Source organism: Salmo salar, chromosome ssa02, assembly GCF_905237065.1.
Source record: "Salmo salar chromosome ssa02, Ssal_v3.1, whole genome shotgun sequence".
Taxonomy (NCBI): domain Eukaryota; kingdom Metazoa; phylum Chordata; class Actinopteri; order Salmoniformes; family Salmonidae; genus Salmo; species Salmo salar.
The window spans coordinates 32,489,771-32,507,911 of NC_059443.1; the positions used below are offsets into that span (position 1 = coordinate 32,489,771).

Genomic DNA, 18,141 nt, shown 5'->3' on the forward strand with positions numbered 1-18,141 from the left:
CCAATTTTTGTAAGCTACCATCGAACATAAAGATTATCAGCCCTATGCTTATACAATTTAGTTGAACAAATACTGTTAAACCATTGTTTATTTATTCTGCAAAGGATGCTGCATGAAAGCTTTTGACCGCAATGCAAACTGCGTCCTCTAGTGGCCACCTGGTAGTATTGCGTGGACACGTTACTGTACAGTAAAGGCATTATACTATATTTGACCAAATACACTATATAGATACAAAAGTATGCGGACACCCCTTCAAATTAGTGGATTTGGCTATTTTGACCGGTGTATAAAATCGAGCCCACAGCCATGCAATCTCCATGGACAAACATTGGCAGTAGAATGGCCTTACTGAAGAGCTCTGTGACTTTCAACATGGCACGGTCATAGGATGCCACCTTTCCAAAAAGTCAGTTCTTCAAATTTCTGTGCTGCTAGAGCTGCCCCGGTCAACTGTAAGTGCTGTTATTGTGAAGTGGAAACGTCTAGGAGTAACAACCGCTCAGTGGTAGGCCTCACAAGCTGCTGAGTGCTGAAGCGCTCATCTGTCCTCGGTTGCAACACTCACTGACAAGTTCCAAACGGTCTCTGGGCGCTACATCAGCACAAGAACAGTTCATCGGGAGCTTCATTGGTTCCCATGCCTGAGCAGTCACACACAAACCTAAGATCACCATGTGCAATGCCAAGCGTCAGCTGGAGTGGCGTAAAACTCGCCACCATTGGACTCTGGAGTGGAAATGCGTTCTCCGGAGAGATTAATCAAGCTCTACTATCTGGCAGTCTAACGGACTAATCTGGGTTTGGCGGATGACAGGAGAACGCTACCTGCCCGAATGCATAGTGCCAACTGTAAAGTTTGGTGGAGGAGGAATAATGGTCTGGGGCTGTTTTTCAGTTCCGGCTAGGCCCCTTAGTTCCAGTGAAATCTTAACGCTACAGCGTACAATGACATTCTAGATGACTCTGCGCTAACAATTTTGTGGCAACAGTTTGGGGAAGGCTCGTTCCTGTTTCAGCATGACAATGCCCCCATGCACAAAGCGAGGTCCATACAGAAATGGTTCGTCGAGATCAATGTGGAAGAACTTGACTGGCCTGCACAAAGCCCTGACCTCAACCCCATCGAACACCTTTGGGATGAATTGGAACGCAGACTGAGCCAGGTCTAAATGCCAAACATCAGTGCCCAACCTCACTAACGCTCATGGCTCAACAGAAGCAAGTCCCCGCAGCAATGTTCCAACATCTAGTGGAAAGCCTTCGCAGAAGAGTGGAGGCTATTACAGCGGCAAAAGGGGGGACCAACTCCATATTAATGCCCATGAGTTTGGAATGAGATGTTCGACAAGCAGCTGTCCACATACTTTAGGTAATGTAATATACATGGTGAATATCTATGGTGGGCTTTGTCATTTACCAATTTGTGGAGCTCACAGAGCAAGCAAGCATCTGCTGAGATGGTTTGCATAAAAATGTCTCATGGCCATTATGAAGATAGAATAAAGCTCTCATTAGTAGAAATAAAACTCTCATTAGTAGAAATAAAACTATCATTAAGAATAACAGGTGAATAAAATAGATTCATCAAGTATGTAAAACCCAAAACTGACAGAAATTACATTTTTATTTAAATATAAAAGTAAAAAACAGGAGTATTATCAGTTTCCATTGCATAGCAAGATTCATTAGGACAATTTATCAGGCAGTTGGTCTATTGTCTGGTTAGATTAATCAACCAATTTCCTTTAGAGCTACAGCACTGATATGTAAAGAAATAACTGTTGTATTGTCATGTTGGTCCACATTCATATTTAGCAACAGATTGTGGAAATTGTGACTGGCCTGAACATGTTAGTCTTGAAAAGAAAAATAATAAAACAAATCAAGACTGACATAAGGGTAGCGGAATGACAGATGAAAATACGAAGAGAAACAATTAAAATGACAGAAAATATGTACATAAATTTGAACAAAAGTGAAGCCCAGACTAACAAAAAGGTCAAGCCTCTTAGGTTAGAGGTCAAAGGTTGGACCACAAGGCTCAACCACATCTCCAGCTGACAGAAGCCTAGCTAATGGAATCACCCTCATTGCAATATCATCTGTCTTTACAGTCAAATACACAAATTCCTTACAATGTGGCAAGACCTGTCAGTAACCTACACATCAGGGAAACAATAAGCCATAATCACAGGAAGTCTCAAGGCACATGTTACAGTACCAGTTCCTGTTGCTAGGCCAATGAAAGTGGCAGTTGAAACATTAAGTCGCACAACATAAAATCCCCTAAGAGCATATGTATGTGGAGCGGGAGGCAAATGTAGCTTAGCAGCGGTCCTGTGCCCATTTTAAGTAGTGCACAAAATACTAGACGATTGTGTAGGCTGCTATGTGGCAAACTGGAGTGTTTCTATTTAAACACAAAACCATCCATAATGTATGAGAAGTTGCTCAGTGAGTTTTTGAAAAGGGAGGAAGGTGGCGAAATCAGCCGGCTGAAAATACGATTAGGATACAGTCGTATAACAGAGGATTAAATAAATGATAACAGATGAAGCCGTTTGTACAGATAGCGCCACTAGAGATACAATATGTTTTTATGTAAATACGATTGCACATTCTTATTGATTAAAATCCCTTAAAGTAAAGCTGCTCTAATATTTTCAAGATAAAAGGAAAAAAAAAGGTAAATCTGGGAGGGTGAGATTAATACAAATTCAGGCATTCTATAGCCCTGTCATCACTACAAGCAAAATGAGGAACAACATCGCTAATGGGAAATAGTTGGGCAGCAGGTAACCTCAAGGTTAGTGTTGTCTCACGTCAGATTGCACTGATTTGAGGATCAGGGACAAACGTTGCGTAAGAGTGACACGATCTGACGTAAGACAGTGGTGTTGGGCCAGTATACCCGAAAGGTGGCCGGGTCAAATCCCGCAGCTGACCAGGTGAAAAATCTGTCTAATGCCCTTTGGCAAGAATCTTAACCCCAATTGCTCCCGGTAGGCCATTAATAATGTCTGCCCCTGGCTGGCTCTGACCCCAACTCTCTGAGGGTGTCTCAGAAGGAGTTGGGATACGCAAAAACACATTTCCAATTCACACAAGTAAAAAAAATATTACATGAGCAACCTTCATCCTTACTGACCACGTTTTGTGAATTTCCTGTTTGAATAAGATCACTAAATTAACTGATTTGATAAATGTAGTTAGATATAAACTAAATCTGTTCATTGGGGCATTTACAAAAAGTAGCCAAAGTACAGAAATAGTAAAGTGTATGAGTTTATAATAGCATTTGGCCCCGTGTTGAGGTGGGTGATCTGGCAGTATCCTCTAACCCTCTCACTTCTCCAAGAACTTCTTGTTGAGAAGGAAGATTAGCAGGTTGACGTTGACTTTGGCCTTGTCGAACATCTTCATCACCGCCACTCCCTCGTACTGGAGCTGCAGCAGGTCCTACACACATATACACGTGTGAATACTGTCCTGAAATCCAAGATCTTTCAAAATAGGAACACTAAATAATTTACCATTGCAGCACATACAATATAGAGCACTGATTTCAGTGAGAGACTGGGATTTGCATCAATCACAGACCATAGGTTTGTATTGAAATGTCAGTTCTAGTTTCATTATTCTACTACCCCAGACTCACCTGGTATTTGAGGGGGAACTTCTCCATGTCCACACCCATAAAGCGAGCCTTTACCTGGAATGTGCCGCCCTCATCACCGGGCACAAAGTCAAAGATGACATTCTTAAACCTGAGGAGAGATAATAATCAAATGCATTTCATTTCTTGATGCCCTAGGTAACCATCCATGGTAATTTGGTGTGTGTGCACGTTCCTGCATACTCACTGTGTGACTGGCAGGTCCTTGATCTCCAACAGGACTCTTTTCTCAAGTAAACGGGCAGCAGTGTAGGTCAGAGCGGGCTGCTTGCTCTTCTTCCCTTTGCTCTCCCACTCACCTTACTGAGGGAGAGAGAGTGAGAGAGCTCAGCACAGTAGCAGTGTGCAGCCGTCTTCCTATTGAACCTCAAGCAGTGTGGTCACATTCCCACATGTGTTTGTATCTACCTGTGTTTGTATCTACCTGTGTTTGTATCTACCTGTGTTTGTATCTACCTGTGTTTGGCGGTGAGGTTATCCAGGCAGGTGGTGATGTACTGGCTGTAGAAGTCCACCTGTTTGCTGTGGAAGGAGCTCTTGCAGTGCAGGCCGACCATGGTCTGTCTCAGCTTGACCAGCTCAGCCTGACGACGCTGCCGGTACAGACGCTGGTGGTGGATATCCTGGGAGGGATGGTTTGGAAAGAGAGGGTTACATTTTGGGGGGGGGGGGGCAAATACAAATGTCGATCAATTGTGACGAGCTATACCATCTTGGTTTATCTGTAGTTGATTTGGTATGATAACTTTACAATTAAAATGTCATTGTGTGTGTGATGTGTAGTGTATGTCTCCATCCACCTTGGCTATGAGCTGTAGTATCTGTGTCTCAGAGTCAGGTGGGGTCAGGACCCCCAGGCTCTCCAGCCTCCTCAGGCTACGCTGGACCTTCCGCTTCCGTCGGCAACGATCGACTGGTTCCTCTTCATCTTCTCAGGGGTGCGGGCGTCACTTTGGGCGCAGCAGTGCGTCATCCACCCGTGCTGCACCTCCTGAGAGGAGAGGAATACACCAGCGGTTAACTACTACCAACTCCCTACGGAGAGATGAGAGTGTGAGGAAGAGGGTGTGTGGGAGCCCAGTGAAGAGCTGTGGAATATACCTGATCCTGAGAGGAGGAAGCTCTCAGGGCCTCACTCAGTGTGTCTCCAGGCTGGGCTCGGATCATGTCGATGATCAACTGTTTGGTACTGCAAAACACAACCACACAGAAACAAAACACACTTCACGTTAGACATGTCATTTTCATGGTGTGATAGTCATACCTCACTGAAATGTTAAAAAGTTTAAGCCCCTACCGGAGGAGAATCCCCCTGGTGTCAGGGTGGTCGTCAGAGCCCCTGAACACATCAAACTTGCTGGTGAGGGACAACTCCATCTTACTGTACTGCGCCAAGGTCTGCTCTGTCTGGGGCTCCGCGGCGCTCACAGCCCCCTCACCAACCAGAGCATGGATAGTGGTCACCTTCCCCAGGTCTCTCAGCAGAGTCAGCATCGGGCCAGACTGGTCGGGACACAGGGAGTCCTGGTGCTCCAACAGAAGCAACACACACACACACACACACACACACACACACAGGATCTACTCAAATGAAAAGGTTTGTTCCCAACCCACCTCCCCCAGAACCCATTAAAAACTAAAAGTTTCTATGCGTCTTTAGCTTATGTGGCATCCAGACCTTGTGTGTTAAGGAGCTCACTGATGGAGATGACTATCGGCCTATATCGAATCTTCCATTCCTCTCAAAAATTTTAGAAAAAGCTGTTGCACAGCAACTCACTACCTTCCTGAAGACAAACAATGTATACGAAAAGCTTCAGTCTGGTTTCAGACCCCATCATAGCACTGAGACTGCACTTGTGAAGGTGGTAAATGACCTTTTAATGACGTCAGACCGAGGCTCTGCATCTGTCCTCGTGCTCCTAGATCTTAGTGCCGCTTTTGATACCATCGATCACCACATTCTTTTGGAGAGATTGGAAACCCAAATTGGTCTACATGGACAAGTTCTGGCCTGGTTTAGATCTTATCTGTCGGAAAGATATCAGTTTGTCTCTGTGAATGGTTTGTCCTCTGACAAATCAATTGTAAATTTCGGTGTTCCTCAAGGTTCCGTTTTAGGACCACTATTGTTTTCACTATATATTTTACCTCTTGGGGATGTCATTCGAAAACATAATGTTAAATTTCACTGCTATGCGGACGACACACAGCTGTACATTTCAATGAAACATGGTGAAGCCCCAAAATTGCCCTCGCTAGAAGCCTGTGTTTCAGACATAAAGAAGTGGATGGCTGCAAACTTTCTACTTTTAAACTCGGACAAAACAGAGATGCTTGTTCTAGGTCCCAAGAAACAAAGAGATCTTCTGTTGAATCTGACAATTAATCTGGATGGTTGTACAGTCGTCTCAAATAAAACTGTGAAGGACCTCGGCGTTACTCTGGACCCTGATCTCTCTTTTGAAGAACGTATCAAGACTGTTTCAAGGACAGCTTTTTTCCATCTACGTAATATTGCAAAAATCAGAAACTTTCTGTCCAAAAATGACGCAGAAAAATTAATCCATGCTTTTGTTACTTCTAGGCTGGACTACTGCAATGCTCTACTTTCCGGCTACCCGGATAAAGCACTAAACAAACTTCAGTTAGTGCTAAATACGGCTGCTAGAATCCTGACTAGAACCAAAAAATGTGATCATATTACTCCAGTGCTAGCCTCCCTACACTGGCTTCCTGTTAAGGCAAGGGCTGATTTCAAGGTTTTACTGCTAACCTACAAAGCATTACATGGGCTTGCTCCTACCTATCTTTCCGATTTGGTCCTGCCGTACATACCTACACGTACGCTACGGTCACAAGACGCAGGCCTCCTAATTGTCCCTAGAATTTCTAAGCAAACGGCTGGAGGTAGGGCTTTCTCCTATAGAGCTCCATTTTTATGGAATGGTCTGCCTACCAATGTGAGAGACGCAGACTCAGTCTCAACCTTTAAGTCTTTACTGAAGACTTATCTCTTCAGTAGGTCCTATGATTAAGTATAGTCTGGCCCAGGAGTGTGAAGGTGAACGGAAAGGCTGGAGCAACGAACCGCCCTTGCTGTCTCTGGCTTGCCGGTTCCCCTCTTTCCACTGGGATTCTCTGCCTCTAACCCTTTTACAGGGGCTGAGTCACTGGCTTACTGGTGTTCTTCCATGCCGTCCATGGGAGGGGTGCGTCACTTGAGTGGGTTGAGTCACTGACGTGGTCTTCCTGTCTGGGTTGGCGCCCCCCCTTGGGTTGTGCCATGGCGGAGATCGTTGTGGGCTATACTCGGCCTTGTCTTAGGACGGTAAGTTGGTGGTTGGAGACATCCCTCTAGTGGTGTGGGGGCTGTGCTTTGGCAAAGTGGGTGGGGTTATATCCTGCCTGTTTGGCCCTGTCCGGGGGTATCATCGGATGGGGCCACAGTGTCTCCTGACCCCTCCTGTCTCAGCCTCCAGTATTTATGCTGCAGTAGTTTATGTGTCGGGGGGGCTAGGGTCAGTCTGTTAGATCTGGAGTATTTCTCTTGTCTTATCCGGTGTCCTGTGTGAATTTAAATATGCTCTCTCTAATTCTCTCTCTCTTTCTGTCTTTCTCTCGGTGGACCTGAGCCCTAGGACCATGCCTCAGGACTACCTGGTATGATGACTCCTTGCTGTCCCCAGTCCACCTGGCCGTGCTGCTGCTCCAGTCTCAAATGTTCTGCCTGCGGCTATGGAACCCTGACCTGTTCACCGGACGTGCTTGTTGCACCCACGACAACTACTATGATTATTATTATTTGACCATGCTGGTCATTTATGAACATTTTAACATCTTGACCATGTTCTGTTATAATATCCACCCTGCACAGCCAGAAGAGGACTGGCCACCCCTCATAGCCTGGTTCCTCTCTAGGTTTCTTCCTAGGTTTTTGTCCTTTCTAGGGAGTTTTTCCTAGGGAGTTTTTCCTAGCCACTGTGCTTCTTTCACATGCATTGCTTGCTGTTTGGGGTTTTAGGCTGGGTTTCTGTACAGCACTTTGAGATATCAGCTGATGTACGAAGGGCTATATAAATAAATTTGATTTGATTTGATTTGGTGAGGATGATCATCTCAGAGTACTCATCAATGTTAAAACGCTCCTCTGGCGCTGGCACGTCACACGCAGCATGCAGGAACTTACTGCGGAAGATATATGAACAATGCTTAAGAACCATTTAGCACATACAGCAATAAAGCTCTCCTCTGAAAAGGGGGTGGCGGATGCGCAAAAATGACGGGACGACTCACCGGAACTTGGAGTGCGTCAAGGGTAATGTAGTCGTTGAGGGCGCGCAGGTGAGGGCTGTCACCGTGGAAGTGTTTGTGTGCGGCGGCATGCTGCAGGACGTGTGCGATGGAACCCAGGATGCGGCGCGGCTCAGGGAGCAGGGAGGAGCCGGCCGAGAACTCTACCACGTCAAAACCATCCGGAGACACCACGGCTGGGTTCATGTAGCGGTAGTACACCAGGTTCCCCACAATCTGATCACAACACAACCATCACAACACCAGGTTCCCCACAATCTGACCATAACACCAGTATTCCAGAAAGCCGGATTAGTGACTTAGCGAGATCTGTCAAACCAGAACTTGTGCAAACTCAAAAGACATTGGAGCCTGCGTTGTTGGCAGTGCTTTACAAAAGAGAACAAATTATTGGACCTCGAATACACCCTTTAGATCATGCAGAAGAACGTGCAGAAAAACAACGTTGAAAAATACAAAATCACTCATATCTGGTCAATTTACTCGACCCATATATAGCAAATCTAAGCCAGCATGGTTTCGCTTTGACTGCTATACAAACTGTATTGCTTTGCGATGTTTTGCCATTGGAAGTTTCCTGTACAATATGGGCAATGCTGAACTATTTGGCAAGGCAACTGTGTGTAGAGCCATAAGTGCCTCGCATTGAAGAGGTATTTTATGTCTTTGTTGCATTTGCTGGCTATCAAGTTTTCCATATAATCATGGAGGACTTCTACAGAACTGCAGGTAGAGAAGGCGGAGGTCAGTTGACTGCCAGCGATGATTTGCTAATCTCAAATAAATAAACCTAGGCAATATGGTAAAAATAGCCTAATTCATCCTGCAGATTTTCCAAACGTCATTGGTGCTATAGGTGGACACATATCCCCAATTCAAAAGACCCTCTGGTCCAAATGAAGGAGACTAAGTGAATAGAAAATATTTTCACAGCATAAACAGGCAGCTATTAAATATTGTAGCCAACACTTCCACCAAACCAAATCATTTTCAGAAAGTCATTAAATTCAATGATTTTCCTTACTTCTTTGGTCAGATGATCTGTGACTCCCATGGGGTTACAACTAAAACAGAATACATTGTTGCCCATGTTGTCATGAAAAGCACTATGAATTCAATAAATGATTATTCATCCTACATAGGCCATGGAATGGGCCTAGCATTGCAATTGGGACATAGGCTACTACAACTTAAATATTAGGCTATAGCCTTGACACTTAACATCACCAGAGTCGCAATAAAAGTGCTTATAAAGTGAAAACATTTCTAGTCACCCATGTGTGTAAGCTAGGCCTATTAAACATTGGAATCATGCCACTTCACTTGTGCATTTACTCTGTCTGCAATTTTATGCTAGGCTGCCCCTCTGGCTTTTGCGGTGGTGGATGTATAACTTTTGTTGGTAAATACACTACATATACACAAAAGTATAGTACCAATGTATAAAAATAAATTGAGCACACAGCCATGCAATCTCCAGAAACAAACATTGGCAGTAGAATGGCCTTACTGAAGAGCTCAGAGACATTCAAAGTGGCACCGTCATAAGATGCCACCTTTCTAACAAGTCACTTAGTCAAATTTCTCCCCTGCTAGAGCTACCCCAGTCAACTGTAAGTGCTGTTATTGTGAAGTTGAAGCGTCTAGGAGCAACAACGGGAAGTCGGGAAGTGGTATGCCACACAAGCTCACAGAACAGGACCCCCTAAAAATCTGAAAATGCATCCTGCCCAAATGCATAGTGCCAACTGTAAAGTTTGGTGGAGGAGGAATAATGGTCTGGGGCTGTTTTTCCATGGTTCGGGCTAGGACCTTTAGTTCCAGTGAATTGAAATTCTTAACGCTACAACGTACAATAACATTCTAGACGATTCTGTGCTTCCAACTTTGTGGTAACAGTTTGGAGAAGGCTCTTTCCAGCATGACAATGTATGCCCCCGTGCACAAAGCACAAAGCAAGGTCCATGCAGAAATGGTTTGTCGAGATCGGTGTGGAAGAACTTGACTGGCATGCACAGAGCCCTGACCTCAACCGCATCGAACGCCTTTGGGATGAATTGGAACGCCGACTGCGAGCCAGGCCTAATCGCCCAACATCAGTTCCCAACCTAACTAATGCTCGTGGCTGAAATGGAAGCAAGTCCCAGCAGCAATGTTCCAACATCTAGTAGAAAGCCTTCCCAGAAGAGTGGAGGCTGTTATAGCAACAAAGGGGACCAACTCCATATTAATGCCTATGATTTTGTAATGAGATGTTTGACGAGCAGATGTCCACATACCAGATGTCCACAGATGTCCACAAATCAAACTCTCCCTCTTGTCTTTGCTCAGGGCCTTGAGGCCCTTGCTCTTGTCCAGAGCCATCATGTCCGACAGCTGCTCCTTGTTCTTCTTGGTCAGCTTCTTGCAGTGGGAAAACACCTCCTGTAGACACGTTAGTTGATCAAATAAATGGGTGAGAAGTGTGATGGACTACAGACACTTCTATTCATTTTTGTTTTGGAAGGTGCCTAGAACTTCTGAAACCAGTGTAGTAATAATGGAATAAAATAGGCTCCGACCTGCAGCGTGACACGGTTGCGGACCAGCAGTCCTACCTTGAGGTCCAGGTCAGTCTCCAGCTGGCGGTTGGAGCGACTGGTCCTCACCACCTCCTCCCACATACGCAGCAGCTTCCCCTCCTGGCGGATGTCGTTGTCACCCATCTCCAGCAGGTGGGCAAACTTCCTCTCTACTGACAGAGGAGGGGTAGTAGAGTGGACTGGGAGATAAAGATCAAGGTGTTAATATGGGGATGTCAATGCAAGTGAGACTGGTGTTATGCAAAAGACTTGGTATTTACATTGGACTTTAGTTATGATCATTGTAAAATAAAAAGTGTGGGAAACCTGGCACAGACTTGTGAGTGAAGCTGTGGCCACCTACCTAGCATTCTGTATTCCTCACGGGCCTTGTTGGCTTGGAAGAATGCCTGGATCTTTATAATGGCGCCCACCTGTAGAAGGATAAAGGTCAGGTTACATTTCAAGGTAAGTAGCCAATTTTGTCTTCAAAATTAGAGCTGAGGGTTTGTGTACAGGGGTGATGGTTGGTTGCACTCACTTGACGTCTGAAGAAGCACCGACGAGAAAGGTATTTCCTCCGAGCAATCCACATCTTCACACTGGCCTGGACCTAACACACAACACACACACACACACACACACACACACACACACACACACACACTAGAAACAGTAAGAACAAACAATGTCAACTCCTACGCAGGGTTTGTCATCTAATTTACAAAGAGATTATTTGGTCAATCTTACCCTGACCACAGCCCTCCAGTTCTGGTAGAGATACTGTAGCCTCTTTCTGTAGGCTCTCTGCTGTACGAACCTCCTCCACTGGGACTGGAAACAAACACACACACACTGAGCACCTTTCAGTTTTGAAAAATGTATTTGGGTATTTAACATTAGTCTGTGGTTCTACAGTTCTTAGATAGCTGACCGAGATGGTGATGATGGCTGGTAGCTGGGTGTTGAGGAAGTGCAAACGGGCGACCAGCCTCTGTCTGAGGAGGAATCCCTGGGCCCTGGCCTGCAGCTGCACCACCAGGCCCTCGCTGGCCTTCCAATGCACCTCCCAGCTGTGGGCCGCAGTCACACTGCTCAGCACCGCCTGTAGAGTGAGACTGACCACAGAGACAGTCAGTCATAATAACGGTTGGCTTATCTAATCAATACAAACTCTACCTCTACAGCCATACTTGTTTGTACTGAATTTACAGGTCATTTTGACCTGTATTTCTTCACGGGCCAGGAACACTGTGCTCTGGAGAAAGCCCTGCGGTCTCTCCCAGGTGCCCTCCAGCTTGTGCAGGTGGAAGTAGTAGGGGCTGTCCTCAGTCTTGGTCTTCAGCCATGGGCTCCGGTTGTCCCCCGAGTCTCAGTACACAGAGATTAGGGCTTGTCACTACCTAGAAGCTTAAAGGTAGATTCAGTGTTATGACGCTGCCAGGAGCAGCACCACAGACACTGAGATGAGCGCGATGTAACATAGTATCTGTGGATGAGCACGGGTACGCTACGGGACCAAAACAGTGGAGAAGTTTAGCCTCATGCTTCAACGCTCCTAGTTGTTGCTGAAATTGACCTGATATGACGTTTACTTTGTGCGTCGCTGAGTCTACGGTTAATCCTGACCAATTATGAGCTGCTAATATGCTACTAAAGTGCATAGATCACAACCAGCATGAACACAAATGAATCACGGTAGTGGGTACTGACCTCCCACAGATAGGGCGGTGAGTTCAGCCTGGTACACTCCAGCACATTCTGCCACGTCTGGGACGCCTTGCCCTCCTTCACTGCCTGGTTCACGGCCACCAAGCCCAGGGACACTGGCCAGGGAAACACACACACACAGTTAAGATAACAGTATACATTTTGTGACAATATGAATTACAACTGTTGTGAGGAAACCCATCAGAATAGAATTTCACCATGGCTTTAAAAACACAATGTGAAGGGTATTATGCCAACTCACTCTTCAGGGCTCTTTGAGTGTCGTGATTGGCTCTTCTCACTCCTTCCTGAATGTCAGCCAACCACAACTCTTCTCCTGGATGACGGTTCACATGTGATAGGACAGGGCACAGCATTGAACAATGAACCACAAAATCTTGTTTAGATTCCGTGTTTTAAACTATTATTTCTTCCTGGCTGACATACCTCAGCCTTCTGCCTCTGGGCTCTGGTCAGTACGTCATGGTAGCGGCAGGCATTGAGTGTCGTCACCTCCTCAAGGCCACTAGAAGGCAGCAGCAGTGCAGCTAGAGTCTTCTGAAGGTCGCCTCGACACAGGGCCTGGTTAATCAGGCCGATGGCGAGGATCTCTGGGGACAAACAGGAAGCAGATCCAGTCAAATACAAGGTGTTCCTCTGGTTTTAGAATCAAATAGCACCCAACAAAATATCTGTCAATGGACCTAAACCCAGAGTGTTTCTGGGAGTTGGTGTTCAGTTCTCCAAACGTACGGTCATGCTCTTCCTATGCTGCTGCGTTTACAGAGTTTAGTGCTCTCGGGAGATTGTTCCATGACAGCAGAGCTCTCCCAGCCTTCCTCCTCTGATCACCCAGCTCCTCAAAGTACCTGAGGCAAATGGCAAAAGAGTTAGTTAAAGTATACATATCTGCAACCAGGCTACAGAGACAACTGAGAATTGTCAGGAGAGTGGTACTGGAAACCCACCTCTGGACCAGGCTGTCGTCAATATCGGACAGACCGGCTTCAGGGCTGACCAGCGTGGCACAGAAGGCTCCGACATCTTTGGCCTCCACAGCCTGGTTGATGAGAGCCACCGCCGAGAGCATCTCCACTGCTACGTACAGCTCCTCCTGCAGGCACAGAGGACCATATTCACTACAGTTAGTTTACATACAACAAAATTATTCAATTTCGGTAACCTGGTTATTTCCCCCTATATTGTTTATTTTACTATTCATTTTTTTTTTAAACCAAAATGTTAATGGAACACAGTCTTGTTTACAGCCAAGACAGAGTTGTAGAGAAAAGGAGTTGAGTGAGATGATTAGGTGGCCATGGCAGCTGGAGGGGCCAACTGTAGCCTAACCTACCTGAGGACTCTGCCGCTGCAGTGGGGCCAGTTCACTCTGGTAGAGCGCTGAGGCAAAGGGGTAGACATCTGGGAGGTGGGCATCAGGGTCCATGAGGGCACGAACAGTCTGCCTGGGCTCCCCAAGACGCAGGGCCTCGTTGATGGACCTTACAGCTTCCTGCACTGAACACACACAGTCTGAATGGATCTACAATGGAACATTGTGACTGCAAAGGACAGGGCATTAATATATTTACGCACACATGCAGCAACTCAAGAGTCACTGGAATTGATATAGTGCATGCCCCTTGTGATAAGAACTGACTATGATACAGTATTTAGTTGAGTGTGTACTGACTTGTCTAGTTGCTCTGGGCCTCCTCGTTAGCCACACACACCCCCTCCTGCAGCTCATCTCGCTCCAGAGGGTCCACACAGCCCAGGTCCTGCCACATGTCAGAGACCAAAGGTCAGGGGGGGGTCACAGCGTCTCTGTGTGTGGTGTTAATGTGCAGTTTCTCACCAGGGCCTTCTGTTCATGGTCAGTGGCCAGTTTCTCCAGGTACCAGGGACCGTGGTCTCTCTGGAGGCCCCTCAGGGCAAGACAGGGGACCTGGAGGGCTGCCAGGATGGCCAGAGTCCCCACAATCCAGGGCCTCGTCCACCTGCTCTATGGCCACACGCACTGCAAACACAATGACAAAATATTTGGTTTAGTTACAATTTTTATTCATCTTGTTATTTATCTGTTTGATGGTTAAGTCAACTCACCATTTACTTTGTCAATGTTCTCTTGAATCTCACTTTGGGTCAGGTATTCCTCATAGATATCCTTCTCCTCTGAACCGTTACACTACAAATTCAGTACACATGATTACTATCCTGACACCAACTGAAACTCTGTACCAGGGATACGGCTATAAATGCATTTTTAAATGATCATATTAATTCAGTCAGTTAGTCACCTTGGTGTAGGCGAGAGCCACCTTCTGTGCCCTTGCCTGGCGCAGCATCTCCTGGTAGACTGGCATCAGGTGCTCCTGCAGGTTGGTGAGCATGGCACTGGGGTTCCACAGGGCCTGGGCAATGACCTCCACGTGCCCCCTCTCCACCGTCTCGTTGATAGCTATAACCGCAGCATGGACTGGAGGGAGAGAGAAGGGAGCTGGAGGCAACATTTTGATAAACTATTCAAGGACAGTGAAAACATTGACTCTTAGATGACAGTCGATGACCGAGGAACTTCAATAGTATCTGATGCGTCTCTTGGCATTTCAATTTTGGAATCCCATCCATATCAGTTTAAGTAGAGAGTAATAGTAGAAAGAAAACAAGCACATTTTGGGCCAGTGTGAATTCATATTTTAACTTGAAATACGGTGTATTTTCTACATCAAAGCAAAACATCTGTGCCTCTACTTACCAGCAGCCTCATCCACTGTTATTTCATTGGCTAAGATTCCCCCAATCATGCTAAAGGCTGGCATCTGGATGCCATATTTGTCCAGCTCCCGTTTAATGTTGTTTATCTCCTCCTCTGGAGAATAAATATTACCCCAAAAACACAGCAATGAGAGAGGAATATTAATATGATATTTTCCCCTTATCCCAGTTACCAGTTGTGATTGAATAGTATGGGGCTACTGGGACTCTACCTGTAAATTTGACCTTGCCACAGAGGTCATGGATCTGAGGGGCCAAACCTAGTCAGAAAAGGTAGAGGCTGAGAGCATGGATGCAGTACACAGTCCTGGACATGTTCTTCTTATGATAGATGTCAGTCGTCTCTGGGTGGAACATCTGAAACAACAAGGACAGGTTAGGTGCAGTTCAGGTGTAACAGTAAACAAGATTGCTACTGTTATACGTGAGGAGAGGCCTAATAAAGATGTTGTCCGTGTGGCGGAACTGCAATCCCATACCCTGAGGGAGAAACATATGATCCGTTGGAGAAATCTGCATTATGACACCTCTGATATTCAGCTACACTATTCAATGCCTCTGAAATAGAGTATTATGCTTGCTCAGCACAAATTCAAATCTCAGCTCTAAGGGAGTTGGGTTTCAGTCATGTGAAAAGACTACATTAGAGCAGAAAAGCAGGTACTAGGAAAAATAGGTCGTTCTAAAGGATCAAGAAGGTAAACAAGGGGCTGAGTGTTATTTTTCAGAGAAAAATAAATGACAAGACTGTCAAAAGGTCCAAAAGAAAGTTACTCAGCAGGAAACTCAGTCTTTCTTAGTGAGAGGCATTTCAGTAAAACCATAGGGCTGTGAACAATAGAGCAGACCTTAAAGCATTCCTGGTCCAGGTCATAGATCTTTTTGAGGGGGACTGTCTTGGGGGTGAAACAGTGGCCTAGCTTGGCCAGCAGCACCCGTTCCTCAGCCCCTCCTCCAGCTCAGTCAGGGCAGGCAGCTCCTCATGGAGACAAGATTCCATCCACCTGTAAAGAGAGAACATACGTCTAATGTTAACTTACTAGCGAATATTAATGCAAGATTTTTCCAAGTATTGCATGTGATGTGTTGAAACATGAAGAGCAATCAGATTTAATGACAGAGATAGTTGCTTTTGCAATTTCCTGTAGACAGAGAATTGGCCAATTCACTTCAAAAGTGAGTTAGCTATCCATGATAGGGTGAAGTGATACTGATGTAGTCTGAAATACAAGTCAGTTATTGTCCGAAACCAACTGAGAGGAAAGTTTCAACTGTTCTTACCTTTTAGCCTCTTCCAAACGGCACAGGTATTGATAGGCTACATTCTGGATGCGTTGTTCATCCATCTCCTCAGCTGTCAACCGCTCATCTGTAACAAAATGTCAAACAATCATATAACTTTATACAACGTACCATCTAGATGGCTAACCTAACTAAATACCTGAGTTGTCATGAACTTGACCCAAGTTAACCTTGACATGTTAGCTAACGTTATATTAGGAGACTTGCAAGTTAACTAGCTATAACGTTACAGTAAGCCTTTAACGTTAAGGTTAGATCATTCGCTAAAGTTACCTGCGATCTATAGTTACCCACCCACCTAAAACAGTCAAAACAACAGTTTACTATTTACTGTCTAACAAACTTTGGTTTATTAGGTTGCAAGGTCGCTTAATTTACAGCCACCTGAACGCGTTTGTGTGCCCGAATCTCCCATTTCCTTGATTTGTTCCCAGACGACAGATTACTGGCACGTTCTCTCAAAACGCTAGCTATATTTTCTGGTCTCAAGTTATCGATATGATTTCCGCATGTGGATAGTGTTTTACTTAAATGGTTGATCCTGTTTCCACATTCTATTCTAAAAATAAATTATCCTTCCCTCCTCTCCTACTGACTCAACTGCAGTACAGACACATGTTTCTGTTTAGGTTCCATCAAGTTTGAACTTTGAATATGACGCCGTCCACTCATCCACTCAGAAGCCGTTCTGATTGGCCAATACAGGCGGTCACTTTGTATTGCGGTACATGAAGTGTATTTTAGAAACGTTCGAACACACGTGATTTTTTTATTTGATCTTTCTTTAAACTTGGCATGTCAGTTAAGAACAACTCTTACATCTAGACGTTCCGCTAGCGGAACACCTGCTCCATTATCCAATGATGGGCGTGGCGCGAAATACAAACTCCTCTAAAATACAAAAACTTCCATTTTTCAAACATATGACTATTTCACAGCATTTTAAAGATAAGACTCTCCTTTATCTAACCACACTGTCCGATTTCAAAAAGGCTTTACAACGAAAGCAAAACATTAGATTATGTCAGCAGAGTACCAAGCCAGAAATAATCAGACACCCATTTTTCAAGCTAGCATATAATGTCACAAAAACCTAGAAGACAGCTAAATGCAACACTAACCTTTGATGATCTTCATCAGATGACAACCCTAGGACATTATGTTATACAATACATGCATGTTTTGTTCAATCAAGTTCATATTTATATCAAAAACCAGCTTTTTACATTAGCATGTGACGTTCAGAACTAGCATACCCCCGCAAACTTCCGGGGAATTCGCTAACATTTTACTAAATTACTCACGATAAACGTTCACAAAAAGCATAACAATTATTTTAAGAATTATAGATACAGACCTCCTCTATGCACTCGATATGTCCGATTTTAAAATAGCTTTTTGGTGAAAGCACATTTTGCAATATTCTAAGTACATAGCCCAGGCATCACGGGCTAGTTATTTAGACACCCGGCAAGTTTAGCACTCACCAATATCAGCTTTACTATTATAAAAGTTTCATTACCTTTTGTTGTCTTCGTCAGAATGCACTCCCAGGACTGCTACTTCAATAACAAATGTTGGTTTGGTCCAAAATAATCCATCGTTATATCCGAATAGCGGCGTTTTGTTCGTGCGTCCCAGACACTATCTGAAATGGTAAATCAGGGTTGCGAGCATGGCGCAATTCGTGACAAAAAAAATCTAAATATTCCATTACGGTACTTCGAAGCATGTCAACCGCTGTTTAAAATCCATTTTTATGCCATTTTTCTCGTAAAAAAAGCGATAATATTCCGA

The 18,141-nt window shown here is 45.0% G+C and overlaps 1 pseudogene across 1 annotated transcript; it reads right to left on the reverse strand.

The window, feature by feature from the left end:
* Nucleotides 1-1,609: 1,609 nt before the first annotated feature.
* Nucleotides 1,610-17,011, reverse strand: LOC106579660 (ras GTPase-activating-like protein IQGAP3; annotated as a pseudogene). Its single transcript, XR_006766539.1, has 31 exons — nucleotides 16,729-17,011; nucleotides 16,324-16,411; nucleotides 15,891-16,046; nucleotides 15,255-15,522; nucleotides 15,023-15,136; nucleotides 14,565-14,743; nucleotides 14,371-14,452; nucleotides 14,123-14,284; nucleotides 13,958-14,045; nucleotides 13,619-13,782; nucleotides 13,233-13,378; nucleotides 13,018-13,133; nucleotides 12,708-12,875; nucleotides 12,252-12,380; nucleotides 11,748-11,925; nucleotides 11,489-11,672; nucleotides 11,305-11,388; nucleotides 11,096-11,167; nucleotides 10,919-10,988; nucleotides 10,555-10,754; nucleotides 10,273-10,417; nucleotides 7,976-8,226; nucleotides 7,776-7,867; nucleotides 5,358-5,396; nucleotides 4,977-5,223; nucleotides 4,781-4,868; nucleotides 4,480-4,670; nucleotides 4,136-4,302; nucleotides 3,867-3,965; nucleotides 3,662-3,770; nucleotides 1,610-3,462 (listed from the first exon to the last, which is right to left on the reverse strand). The product of XR_006766539.1 is annotated as a ras GTPase-activating-like protein IQGAP3 (transcript).
* Nucleotides 17,012-18,141: the final 1,130 nt, after the last annotated feature.